At 50.5% G+C, this 14,389-nt stretch overlaps 1 protein-coding gene across 1 annotated transcript in view; it reads left to right on the top strand.

Annotated features, from left to right (window-relative positions):
• The first annotated feature begins 5,685 nt into the window (after window positions 1–5,685).
• Window positions 5,686–14,389, top strand: part of FAM167A (family with sequence similarity 167 member A) — a 66,570-nt gene continuing 57,866 nt past the window's right edge. Inside the window, exon 1 of the mRNA XM_063915095.1 lies at window positions 5,686–5,929. The gene's annotated coding sequence lies outside the window, so the exon portion shown is untranslated. The remainder of the gene's footprint in view (window positions 5,930–14,389) is intronic.

The following is a 14,389-nucleotide window of genomic DNA, read 5'->3' as shown; positions in this document are numbered from 1 at the left end:
TTAAGAACGCCTTGATTGCTTCCCCCTCTTCTTAGCTGGTACTGTTGGATGACCTGGACCTGATGCCCAGGGCCACCTTATGGATACCTACCCCCACTGGCTAGATACCCTAGGGCCTACTGCCCCCTTCTGCTCCGCAGGCCTATGGCCCGTTATGCCCCCGGGCCTAATGCCCGCCTGACTGGGTGACTGGTGGTGGTTCGGGCCTAACGCCCAAAACCCCAAAGGGAGGGAATGGTCGGGTCTGGGCCTACAGGCCACGGGCCGGGTGGAGCCCCGACTGCGCGCGGCCCCCGGGCCCAGACGCGCCGACCACTGGTGCCCACGGGCCGGAAGGGCCCGACTATCTGCCCACAGGCCGGGAGGGCCTGACTATGCTCACGGGCCTAGTGCCCGAACACACGGTGGTCCAGGGGGAATTCAGAGACTCGGCACGAGGCCGCTTACCGGGCCGTAGGGAGAAGCCGCGGTGGGGAGCTTCGTTAGCTCTTTTGCCTCCCACACACCGCGGCACTCTCCTCCGGAACTCCCGGTGGGCTCCTCTTCCGCGGCCGTCCCGACGTCTTCTTCCCGGGCGTCGACTGGCTCTCTCCGCGGGGGCCGCTTCTGGCTTCTCCTTCCCGGCCGCTCCCGTCGCCGTCGCCGCCTCTTCTTCTGGACCGCCGCGTTCTCTCTTCTGCTTCTTCTTCTTCCGCTGGAGCTCTTCTCTGCTCCGTCCCCGGCGCCGACTGGCCGCTCCCGCTCCGCCGCGTCTGTTATAAGATGCTGGGAGGGGGCGGCGCTATGACGCGACGAGCCTTGATTGGCTCGTCGCGGCATGTTCTGATTGGCTGACCGGGCGCGAGCCCTGATTGGCTCCCGCCCGGCGCCATCCCCGCCTCTCCGCGCCGTGATTGGAGGGGCTTGAATCCCACCGGATGCAAGCCCCTCCGTGCTGGGGACCCGCCGCAACGCCGCCGCTGTCCGGGGGGAACGGAGGCGAGTGACTTCCCCCGTCCCCCCAACCCGCTGCCCTCTCACATGTTGCATAATGTGTAAGGGACCTTACGGTGTGTGGCATAATGTGTAAGGGACATTACGGTGTGTGGCATAATGTGTAAGGGACATTACGGTGTGTGGCATAATGTGTAAGGGACCTTACGGTGGGTAGCATAATGTGTAAGGGACATTACGGTGTGTGGCATAATGTACTGTATAAGGGGCATTACTATAAGGAGAAAAAATGCCATAATAATGTAAAGGGCATGAATCAGTAACAAAAATACAGTATAGTGCCATGGATTGTTTGAGGGAGGGGCCCCCAAACCAGTATCTAGCCTGGGGCCCAATGAGGTCTAAATCTGGCTCAGCTCACTCCCCAGTGTGCCTCTGCTCCCTCCAGCCACGGCTCTCCTTGCTTTTCCCCACCCCGTGCCTCAAGCTCTGCCCTCAATAGCAAGTCTTTTGTCCGCAAAACCACCTGGCGGGTCCCTCTGTTTAAGATGCTTGCCAGGGTCCTATCGCTCTTCCTGTTGTCCCTGTGGTACCGGTCGGTGTCTGCAGGGTCCTAGTGCCCGGCAGCAGAGCAGACTTCAGCTGTCCCTAAGCTTAGGATCAGGCGCTCCAGGAAAGTTACATTACTACTTTCTGTATTGCTGTGATATGCAGCGATACACAATGATAGTTACGGCCATTACTCTCAAGTGACAAATCGGCAACTAGCACTGCACACTGTATATCTGTAATGATCTCTTTGATCAGCCGGCAGATGGGAGAGGTCTGAGAGTGAGCTGCAGACATTGAATAACTGTGAATGAAAGTAACTGCACAAACAGCAGCTGAGGGGTGGGGAGGGAAGCTACTGGGGGAATATAGGTCGTAGGTGAAGTGCTCCTCTAGTCATATCTTCATGGATAAGGCTCTGTCCTGTTAGCACAGCTACAGACAGCACTTTTATTTATCTATGAAAAGTTACCGGTACTCACAACTAAGGTGCAGGTACTCTACATGCTGATACAGGATGTATGGCGGCTCCTGACCACGGATAAGGGCGCAGGTGCTTATATTATTCATCTCTGATAAGATTTCACCAATTTCTTCCTGCCTCGTTACAAATGATAAATGGTGGTCCAGCTAATCAGCTTCCAACTGTCATGTCATCATTCGTAATGAGTGATGACAAGAATATTACTCGTTGTTAAATCTGCCCCTAAATCATACTTGCCTACCCTCCCGGAATGGCCGGGAGGCTCCCGGAAAACGGGTGACCCTCCTGGCCCCCCGGAAGAGCAGGCAAGTCTCCCGATATCCGCTGGTCACCCCCTGCCCACAGCCCACTTAACGAGTAAAGTGGGCGGTCCGGGCAGGCGATGACGCGATTCTTGTTGAATCGCGTCATCGTAACCACGCCCCCTGCTGTATAATGCCGGTAATTGCGACATTACACAGCGGGGGGGCTTAAATGACACGGCCCAGAAGCCACACCCGTTCCACCTCTGGCCCACCTCTGTTCCGCCTCTGGCCTGCCCCCCTGTCACGTCACCTCACTGCCCGCCCCCCCTGTTGAGCCGACGGGCTGCTCTCTCCCGGAGAGAGCAGCCCAGAAGTCGGCAACTACGCCCTAAATTGGGCAGGAGCATCAGCTGAGATGTGTAGAAGTTTGTTAGAAAAGTTCTTATTGTGCTTGGATGGATCAGCCCCATAGTATATACACTAGGTAATACAGTATCCCAGTGGTTCTCAAACTTGGTTCTCAGGACCCCACACAGGTCATGTTTTCCAGGTCACCCGGCAGGTGCACTGTGTCATTTTAAAAATCCACAGGTGATCCGGAAAACATGAACTGTGCGGGGTCAGTATCCCCACAATTGTAATTAATCTTTGAAAAGTGATTACCTGAGTTGAATGCAGTTCCTTTTCTATTCATTACTTTTATTTATTCATACAGTTATTTGTAAAGGGCACAAATATTACACAAATTTCAGTCATTCACATCTGTCCCTGCCCCAGTGGAGCTTACGGTCTATATTATATTCCCTACCTCATGGACAAACACACACACACACACACGGAAGAATTATCTTAACAGGAAGCAATTAACCTACCAGATATGTTTTTGAATTGTGGGAGGAAACCGCAAGTACCTGGAGGAAACCCACGCAAACAAGAGAGAACATGTAAACTGAACACCGATATGGCTATGGTAGGACTCAAACCAGTGGCGTAACTAGAAATTTTTCTCCCCCAAGCCAAAAAAATTATCTGCCCCCCCCCCCCCCCCCCCCCCCCCATGATTGGCACTAGTAAAGCGATGAATCTGCGCGCGCCGGGGAAAAGGGGCGTGGCTTTGTTGAAAAGAGCGTGGCTTTGCATAAAGGGGTGTGGCATTGCAGGAAAAGACTACCTTATACCCCAGTTTTGCAACCTGCACGCCCAGACGTTGGCCACCACAGGAAAGAAAAATAATCCTGATTCATGCCCCGAACATTATTTGTCATTTTTCCTCCTTATAGTAATGCCCAGTATACATTGTGCCACATACTGAAATGACCCTTAGTCATTATGCCACACACCGTAATGCCTGTGACACATTATGACAGGAATCGCAATGCCCGTTATACATTATGCTACACACTGCAATGCTCCTGATACATTATAGCACATACAATGCCTGTGACACATTATGACACACACCGCAATGACCCTAAAACACAGGTTCTCAAACTCGGTCCTCAGGACCCCACACAGTGCATGTTTTGCAGGTCTCCTCACAAAATCACAAGTGAAATAATTAGCTCCACCTGTGGACCTTTTAAAATGGGTCAGTGAGTAATTAATACACCTGTGCACTTGCTGGGTTACCTGCAAAACATGCACTGTGTGGGGTCCTGAGGACTGAGTTTGAGAACCACTGCCCTAAAACATTATACCACAATGCCCGTGATATAGTATACCACACACCGTAATGCCTGTGACACATACCGCATTGCCCGTTATACCCTATGCCACACACCGCAATGCCCATTATACATTATGCCACACACTGCAATGCCCCACATACCACAATGCCCGTGATATAGCATACCACACACCGTAATGCATGTGACACATTATGACACACACCGCAATATCCGTGATACATTATGCCACACACCGCAATGCCCATTACACATTAAGTCCTACAGTAAGGCTTCTAATTACTTTTAAATTACCTGCTCATTGCCAGGGGTTTCATGCTCTTGGTTCCATGCACGGTGCCAAGGGTTTTCATGCTCAGGGTGTCATGCTCGTTGCCAGGGGTTTCATGCACTGGGTGTCATGCTCGTTGCCAGGGGTTTCATGCACTGGGTGTCATGCTCGTTGCCAGGAGTTTCATGCACTGGGTGTCATGCTCGTTGCCAGGGGTTTCATGCACTGGGTGTCATGCTTGTTGCTAGGGCTGTGCTCCCAGTGCCACATATGCCCCCAGTGCCAGATATTCCCCCACAGTGCCAGGTACACACATGCCCTCAATGCCAAATATGCCCCCCCCCCCCCAGTGCCAGGTACACATATACCCCCAAGTGCCAAATATGCTCCCCCAGTGTCATATATGCCCCCTCAGTGCCACATATGCCCCCCCAAGTGCCAAATATGCTCCCCCTCCCCCAGTGCCAAATATGCTCCTCCAGTGCCAGGTACAACTCATCCCCGCTCCCCCACTGTTTTGTGAAGGAGAGACACGGAGGGCACAGCGCGCGCCTCTCCTGTGTCCCTCCTGCGTCTCCGGCGTGTCTGGTAAATGAAGTGCCGGTTTGTGAGCCAATCAGAGCTCACGAACGGGCACTTCATTTAATAGACACGCCGGAGACGCAGGAGGGACACAGGAGAGGCGCGCGCTGTGCCCTCCGTGTGCCTCCTTCACAGCAGAGATCAGTGGCGGCTAGGGCGCCCCACAGCCCTGCGCTCCCCCAAGCAAGCGCAGTGGCTGCGGACCCCTAGTTACGCCACTGACTCAAACCCAAGACCTCAGTGCTGTGAGGCAGCAAGCTTTCTGATCGATAAAGCTCAATTACATCATTTGTTTGTTTGAACGGAATGCATCATTCTGAAAGGAGCAAAATGCGTCACAGTCCGAGTTAAGATGACACCTGATCACTGGCTACTGGGAAAATGCCCTTTAGCACAGAGCAATAAGAATGCACATCACCCCACAAAGCAGTAAAGGCCCCTCTGGATGACTGCCCCCTCCCCTTTCTGTAAACAATCTCCTCCCGGAACACTAAAACGAACGTATTTTTGAATGTGAGATGAATCTGTCCAGTGCCAGGAATGCCCAAATAGGTCCCTACCCTTATCCATAAAAACCTGTTTGCACATATTTACAGAAGTCTTATGGGTCTGTTTACAATAAAGTGCTTTGGCTTAGGCTGGGCCGAGTGCTTTGCGCTTCATCCACTGCGCACCTGTCATTGTTTATGTTTGCTGTGGAACTACAAATCCCAGCATGCCCACCTCATAATTCCTCATAAGAGCTGAGATTGCCTGTTCTATGCGGTACCCGATGCCCTATATATATGATCAGAGCTATGTACTGCGAGAGGTGCAGGATCCCATAGTCTGAGGGAGGGAGAACATGTCAGTGTGTAGGACCTGGGACCTGCGCCGCCTCTGCAGGGAGGTAGACCGTAGTCTTCAGTCTCTATGAATGAAAAGGGGAGAGAGTGTAAGCTGGAATAGCTCTGCTGTCTCCTGGCAACTGTCCTGACGCAACAAAAAAAGTCATTCTGAAAAAAAAAAAGAGAGGGACACATAGAAAATGGGGAGGCACAACCCAGAATGAATGCAGATTGAGAGAGACAAGACACAATGACCCGGGGGCTGGGAGGCGATTCAGACAGTAGCATCTCGTGCAGCATATTATAAGGAAGCGGGGACCGGCTCAATGTGAATCCTGGATCAGGAACTCCAGGTATGTGCATTGTCTGAGCTGTTTCCCAATGCACCTATGTGCCCTGAGCGAATCACGCTCTGTCACCTTCCATAGTCAGCAGACGTATGGAGAATAATGTGAGGTAAATATTTTATGCGTTTTATTGTATCATTTCTGTAACGTGGCTTTGCATCAGGTATAAAACATTTAGGCTCTTTGTGTTCGTCAACCGCCCTCAACGTTTTCTTATATTAAGCTATGTCTGTTTTACTATTACGTTGTATGCAAAGGTTTCTGTACATACAGCAGAAAACACATATACAGAGTATTAACTCTGTTTTCTACCATATCAATGTCATGTGTTGTGTGCGCTGGCGTTTCTCTAATGGGTGCAGTGTGTGCGGTGCACACGGGCCCCATTTTGTGAATACTCACCCTTCCGGAGTCCCGCGGCGACGTCCACGGCGGTATTAAAACTCTGGGAAAATGGCCCAGCAGCCATTTTCACAGAGTTCTGCGCATGCGCAGTAGAGAAATCTCAGGGAAAATGGCCGCCGCAACATTTTCCCGGAGATCTGCACATGCGTAGTAGAGTCCAGTGAGCGCTGCCGGCAGAGAGGAGGGGGCCCGAACGGAGGAGGCTGAACACGGGCCTCCTCCTCTCTTAAAACGCCCCTGTATGTGTGTATAGATGGGTGTGGATCATAGGGTCAACCACACTATTGGTCGACAGTATGTAGGTCAACATGGTTTCTAGGTCGACACGTACTAGGTCGACATGACAGAAGGTCGACATGAGCTTCGCTCGCCATGCTTTGAGCAAGGTGCCTCACTGCGCTTGGCACAGGTTACCGTTCCCAGCTGTAGTCCACGTGGATCGTAAAGCATGGAAAAGTAAAAAAAATTGAAAAAACTGTGAAAAACTTATGTCGACCATAAGCTTCTGTCATGTCAACCTAGAGACCATGTCGATCTACTTACTGTCGACCAATAGTGGTCAACCTAGACAATGTCGACCTAATTGTATGCATGTTTACAATTTCCACATCGTAACTGAAGTCTATACCGACTGTATACCTGTATACCTGTACACACACTTGGTTATGGTACCGATGATGTATGCTGGAAATACACTGTATATACATCAGAATGCAGCCAGGAAACTAATGACATCATTGAGGCATGAGGCATCACCGGATACTAGCTTTTAAAAACAGTAACTATACTAGTAGGAAAAAAAAACTATTTAAGGTTGAACATACTAAACATAAGTAATGAATGAACATGTATTAGAACTTTAGACCTTCAGAAGTGAAAGTATAAACTGTAAATGAGGACTGCTAACATGATAACTGAATAAAACTGCACTATGTAAATGGGAACAAACAAAGGAGGTCATTCCGAGTTGTTCGCTCGCAAGCCGATTTTAGCAGCATTGCACACGCTAAGCCGCCGCCTACTGGGAGTGAATCTTAGCTGCTTAAAATTGCGAACGAAAGATTCGCAATATTGCGAAAAGACTGCTCTGTGCAGTTTCTGAGTAGCTCGAGACTTACTCTGCCAGTGCGATCAGTTCAGTGCTTGTCGTTCCTGGTTTGACGTCACAAACACACCCAGCGTTCGCCCAGACACTCCTCCGTTTCTCCAGCCACTCCCGCGTTTTCCCCAGAAACGGCAGCGTTTTTTCCCACACGCCCATAAAACGGCCTGTTTCCGCCCAGTAACACCCACTTCCTGTCAATCACACTCCGATCGCCTGAAGGAAGAAAAAGCCGTGAGTAAAATACCTAACTTCATAGTAAATTTACTTGGCGCAGTCGCAGTGCGAACATTGCGCATGCGCACTAAGTGGCAAATCGCTGCGATGCGAAGAAATTTTCCGAGCGAACAACTCGGAATGACCACCCAAGGGGGTAATTCTGAGTTGATCGCAGCAGGAATTTTGTTAGCAGTTGGGCAAAACCATGTGCACTGCAGGGGAGGGGGGGGGGGGGGGGGGGGGGGGGCAGATATAACATGTGCAGAGAGAGTTAGATTTGGGTGGGTTATTTTGTTTCTGTGCAGGGTAAATACTGGCTGCTTTATTTTTACACTGCAATTTAGATTGCAGATTGAACACACCCCACCCAAATCTAACTCTCTCTGCACATGTTATATCTGTCCCCCCTGCAGTGCACATGGGGGGTAATTCCAAGTTGATCGCGGCAGGAAATTTTTTAGCAGTTGGGCAAAACCATGGCCCTCATTCCGAGTTGTTCGCTCTGTAAATTTCTTCGCATCGCAGCGATTTTCCGCTTAGTGCGCATGCGCAATGTTCGCACTGCGACTGCGCCAAGTAAATTTGCTATGCAGTTAGGAATTTTACTCACGGTTTTTTCTTCGTTCTGGCGATCGTAATGTGATTGACAGGAAGTGGGTGTTTCTGGGCGGAAACAGGCCGTTTTATGGGTGTGTGCGAAAAAACGCTACCGTTTCTGGGAAAAACGCGGGAGTGGCTGAAGAAACGGAGGAGTGTCTGGGCGAACGCTGGGTGTGTTTGTGACGTCAAACCAGGAACGACAAGCACTGAACTGATCGCAGATGCCGAGTAAGTCTGGAGCTACTCAGAAACTGCTAAGAGGAGTGTGGTCGCAATTTTAAGAAGCTAAGATTCACTCCCGCTTAGCGTGTGCAATGCTGCTAAAAGCAGCTTGCGAGCGAACAACTCGGAATGAGGGCCCATGTGCACTGCAGGTGGGGCAGATGTAACATGTGCAGAGAGAGGTAGATTTGGGTGTGCTGTGTTCAATCTGCAATCTAAATTGCAGTGTAAAAATAAAGCAGCCAGTATTTACCCTGCACAGAAATAAAATAACCCACCCAAATCTAACTCTCTCTGCACATGTTATATCTGCCCCCCCTGCAGTGCACATGGTTTTGCCCAACCGCTAACAAAATTCATGCTGGGATCAACTCAGAATTACCCCCAAAATGTAATACGTAATAACATACATGCATTGCTGTGATGGTCTATTTTAAACATGTTGAATGAATGAATGAACTTTGTATCATATAGATGAGAATTTGATGCTACAGTCTTCCTGCATCTTTCTGACAGGAGCCTAATATCTCTATTCCTCTCCTTACATCATGTCACTGCCCCTGTCACATGCAGCCCTGTCCTCACTGACACATCACTCCTCTCCTGATATACTCTGTGCTGCTGGGAGTGTGCACCTTCCACTATATAACTCTCTATCTGTTGCTTCCTGCTGCCTCTATTCCCCTCCTCACATCATGTCACTGCCCCTGTCACATGCAGCCCTGCTCTCACTGACACATCACTCATCTCCTGATATACTATGTGCTGCTGGGAGACCCTGCACCTTCCACTATATAACTCTCAGTCTGTGGCTTCCTGCTGCCTCCATTCCATACTTGCCTACTCTCCCGGAATGGCCGAGAGGCTCCCGAAAATCGGGTGACCCTTCCGGCCCCCCGAAAGAGCCGGCATGCCTCCCGGAATCAGGCGTCCCCCTGCCCGTCCGCCCACTTAGTGTGTAAAGTGGGCGGTCCGGGCAGTTGATGACGCGATTCTTGCTGAATCGAGTCATCATAGCCACGCCCCCTGCAGTGTAATGCCGGGGATTGCGGCATTAGAGAGCAGGGGGCGTGGCTTAAAGGATGTGGCACGGTAACACCGCACCCATCCCGCCCCTGCTCCACCCCCATCCCGCCTCCGGTCCACCTCCTCCACCACCTCCTCCCCACGTCACAGCCCTCCCCTGCCCTCCTGCTGAGCTGACCTGGCTGCTCTCTCCCGCAGAGAGCAGCCAGAATGTCGGTATGTGTGCTCCATTCCCATCCTAACATCATATCACTGCCTCTGTCACATGCAGCCCTGTCCTCACTGACACATCACTCATCTCCAGATATACTCTGTGCTGCTGGGGACTCTGCTCCTCCCACTATATAACTCTCAGTCTGTGGCTTCCTGCTGCCTCCATTCCCCTCCTCACATCATATCATTGCCTCTGTCACATGCAGCACTGTCCTCACTGACACATCACTCATCTCCAGATATACTCTGTGCTGCTGGGGACTCTGCTCCTCCCTCTATATAACTCTCTATCTGTTGCTTCCGGGTGGTCTTCTGTTTGCCGGCGGTCGGGCTCCCGCCGCTCAGTATACCGGCGCCGGGAGCCCGACAGCCGGCATACCGACACTTATTTTCCCTCGTGGGGGTCCACGACCCCCATAGAGGGAGAATAAAATAGTGTGGCGCGCGTAGCGCGCCACCGTGCCCGTAGCGTGGCGAGCGCAGCGAGCCCGCAAGGGGCTCATTTGCGCTCGCCACACTGTCGGTCAGCCGGCGGTCGGGCTCCCGGCGCCGGGATGCTGGTCGCCGGGAGCCCGACCGCCGGCCAGCCGTAGTGAACCCGTTGCTTCCTGCTGCCTCCATTCCCTTCCTCACATCATGTCACTGCCCCTGTCACATGCAGCCCTGTCCTCACTGACACATCACTCATCTCCTGATATACTCTGTGCTGCTGGGAGACCCTGCACCTTCCACTATATAAATCTCAGTGTGTGGCTTCCTGCTGCCTCCATTCCCCTCCTCACATCATGTCACTGCCCCTGTCACATGCAGCCCTGTCCTTACGGATGAGGCTAAATTCAATCAGGCTAAAGGACCTCTGATGTGCATCCACGTAACCCACTACAGCAAAGGGAGGAGCAAGGTCGGAACATGGGACCAAAAATGTACCCTTGTGGGCTCATTTCGCTCGCCATGCTACGGGCTCAGTGGCTTGCTCCCCTTTGCTCGCCACCAGGTTACTAAAAAGAATAGATGTTGACTTGGATAGTGAAAGTGCTAGCCCACAGACCTTGCTCCTCCCCCTGCCATCGCGGGTCACATGGTTGTGATGTCAGAGATCCTTTAGCGCACTTGGATCTAGCATCTACCCTGTCCTTACTAGCAATATTGCTGAAGTGGACAGGTTCCTGCCTCCCACATAATGGCTGACTGATGTTTAGGACAGGGTTAATATTCTCTCTCAGTGCAACAAAAGGAAAGATATAAACATCCATAAACATGTCTGCCCTGTAGAATAAATAAAATATAAAAGGTAAAATGCTCATGACATGAAACCATTTCTGTGCAGCCCCCTGAAGTTGGCAGCCCTTAGGCATGAGGATAGTTTGCCTAGTTGATCATGCACCCCAGCACACAATGCCCCATGACTTGTACATACAGCAAGTATCCCTGTGCCTGCCCTGTATCTAGAGAAGAGCTGTGCTGCTTTTCACTTCAAAGTCACACACACACAACCCAAGGAGCAGATATGCCCCATGATTTGTACATACAGCATGTATCCCTGTGCCTGCCCTGTATATAGAGAAGAGCTGTGCTGCTTTTCACTTCAAAGTCACACACACACAACCCAAGGAGCGGCTATAGGGGCTAATTATAGAGGAACCTAATACATGATGTTATGGATTGTATCCAGTTCTGCTTCCTGTGCACTTGTCCCTAGATCAATAAAACACTACAGTGTCTCAGCCAACATGAAGGAGTCCGTCTTACTGAGCTAGTTAAGCCTAGTAAATCCCTCATTGTGTTTTCTGTATACAGAAGGTGTAAGAGCTCAGTGCTGAGTCAGCTCAGTCATTACTGGAAGCCCCACTGACATGATATTACATGTCTAATACATTATCTATCTCCAGACAGTACCGTAGGATAGAGGGGAGCCTGGATCCCCCGTAAAGACTAGAATTACTGCATGGACCAGTGCTGTCCACGTGGCGGCCCAAAGGGCAGATGTGACCCATCTGGGGTAATTCATAAACCATTTATGGCATGGACACTCAGGGGAACATATATATAAAGCCTGATGATTCCTTGACACTCAGTAAACAGTCACCTTTCATATTTTTAAATGTATTAGAAAAATGATATATACTGTATAATGGGATTTGATGCTGCATTTACCAGTATATAGGATTCAATAACCGTCCCCTATGTAACCGAACGCTCATGGCCAGATCCTCCTAAAGCAGATTGTCCATTGGTAAATCTCATATCTATAGAGTATTTTCATACAGAATACTGGCCTTTGCTGGCTAGGGGAGCATAGAGTTCTGCAACACCCAAACCTAGGAAGAGAATGACACAATGTATAACATGCAGCATTGAGGCCCCTCCCCCTCACCTCCCAGCAGGCTTGGACTGGCCCACAGGGGTACAGGGGAAACCACCGCTGGGCCCTACTGCCTGGGGACCCTTCTCCTCCTGCTCTAGGGATCAGGTTCTAGACTGTGCACTTGTATTATACATATGTTACCTTATACTGGACTATGGTGTATTTTCTACAGTGCATTGCTGTTATTACTCTTATTAATCTGGTACATTATCATGCATGCAGCAGCTGAATTACAGTATATATTTATGAAGGGGCCCAGACGCTGCACTCTCTAATGGTTAGTTAAACCAGGCCACACCCCCTCTGCAGACTGGCCACACCCCTAACATGGACCCCTACCACTGCATTCCCCCGGTGGGCCCTACATTCCCCAGTCCGACACTGCCACCCAGGCTATCCAGCCACCCGTCATGCATACTGTAGCATAATCTAGCCTAGGATACAAGCTATAGAATGAGTTCTTGAAGCTACAGTACTGTTTCATTATTGCTCACATGCTGTAAAATACACTGTTTCATACAGACAACTCCCCAGCACCCCAAGCTCCTTCCTCACACCCACCCACTGTGACATTCACCCCACAGAAACACATCAGGCCAGCCAACCGCTCTCAGTTACCCAGTAACCTCTCACCAAGCACAGTGCACTGGCACAGGGTTTGGCAGGGTGGTCTTCAGTATGCCGGCGGTCGGGCTCCCGGCGACCAGCATACCAGCGCCGGGAGCCCGACAGCCGGCATACCGACAGCCGGCATACCGACACTTATTCTCCCTCGTGGGGGTCCACGACCCCCCTGGAGGGAGAATAAAATAGTGTGGCGCGCGTAGCGCGCCACCGTGCCCGTAGCGTGGCGAGCGCAGCTAGCCCGCAAGGGGCTCATTTGCACTCGCCACACTGTCGGCAAGCCGGCGGACGGCCTCCCGGCGCCGGTATGCTGGTCGCCGGGAGGCCGGCCGCCGGCAGATCGTAGTGAACCCGTTTGGCAGGATGCATAATACAATCTCTAGTCTGTATCTATAATGGGTGCAGAGAGTGCAGGCTTATGGGTCAAGGATGGGCCTACACTTGGCATCCTGCACCCAGGACAGACTCTCCACTGTGCTACGTAGTGTCCCTCCTCCCCTTTCCTGCTGCTGATGGTGATTTCTTCACCAGCAGATGGCACTGTGTGGTTCATGGTGCCCCAAATTGATGAACACCTGCGGTCTGTGCAATTGGATTTGTACAATGTGATTGATAATGGATTTTGTATAATGTAGGCAATCCTATGCGTCTGGCAATGGGTTTCATCCACTGGTGCATTTGATGACGCAGCTGACAACTGTGTGCGCTTTTTTTGCACTGCCAATAAGATTTGTGCAATGTTGTCAACAACAAGGAATGGTTAAGGGTATTCTGTGCCCCTGAATTTCTTCTTCTTATTATTATTATTATTATTATTATCCTTTATTTATATGGTGCCAGAAGGGTTCCACAGCGCCGAATTACAGAGTACATAAATAATCAAAACATGAAAACAGCAACTTACAGTTGATGACAATATAGGACAAGTACAGGGTAAATAAACATAGCTACATCAGCAGATGACACTGGAATAAGTATCAGGTGGCAGAAGACTGCTGGAGTTGATGCAGTTGAGGATTATTAAAGTAAGAGAAAGGATAAGCACATGAGGGAAGAGGGCCCTGCTCGTAAGAGCTTACATTCTAACGGGGAGGGGTAGACAGACAGGGGAATGACCCATGGGCCCTAGCCAAAGGCCCAGGTTGCCTAATGGATGATCTGGCTAAGGCAATAGGGGGAGTGCCTAGTGACTTCCAATGGAATCTGCAACTTCCAGTAGTATCTGATCATATGGTGGAGGTTGAGGTCAGTGCAACAGGATCTGTGCAATGGGATTTGATCATGTGGTACAGACTGGGGTCAGTGCAATAGGGTTGTGCAACGTGGCTTAGAGTAACGACGGTGACATGAATACACTGCACTACAGACGTGGACAAATGTGTTGGTACCCTGCTATGAACAAAAAAGAGGAACCCATGTTTTTCATTGACAGAACTTGGCATCTGGCATTGTGTATTCCATATGTAATAAAAATCAGAATTTGCATTTCATTTTTGAGCCAACAGAATATTTAAAAAATAAAAAAAAATGAAGAAGACATGGACAAAAACAATGGGACACAACCTAATATGTTGTTTCATAACCTTTAGATCATACTATTTCTGTAGCTCTCAATGAAGCGTCTGTACCTGTCAACGGGTAGTCTGTCCCACTCTTCCTGGACAAACTGCTCCAACTGTCTCAGGTGTGC

The sequence above is a fragment of the Pseudophryne corroboree genome, chromosome 4, assembly GCF_028390025.1.
Source record: "Pseudophryne corroboree isolate aPseCor3 chromosome 4, aPseCor3.hap2, whole genome shotgun sequence".
Lineage (NCBI taxonomy): Eukaryota > Metazoa > Chordata > Amphibia > Anura > Myobatrachidae > Pseudophryne > Pseudophryne corroboree.
This window is presented reverse-complemented; position numbering and strand designations above follow the sequence as displayed.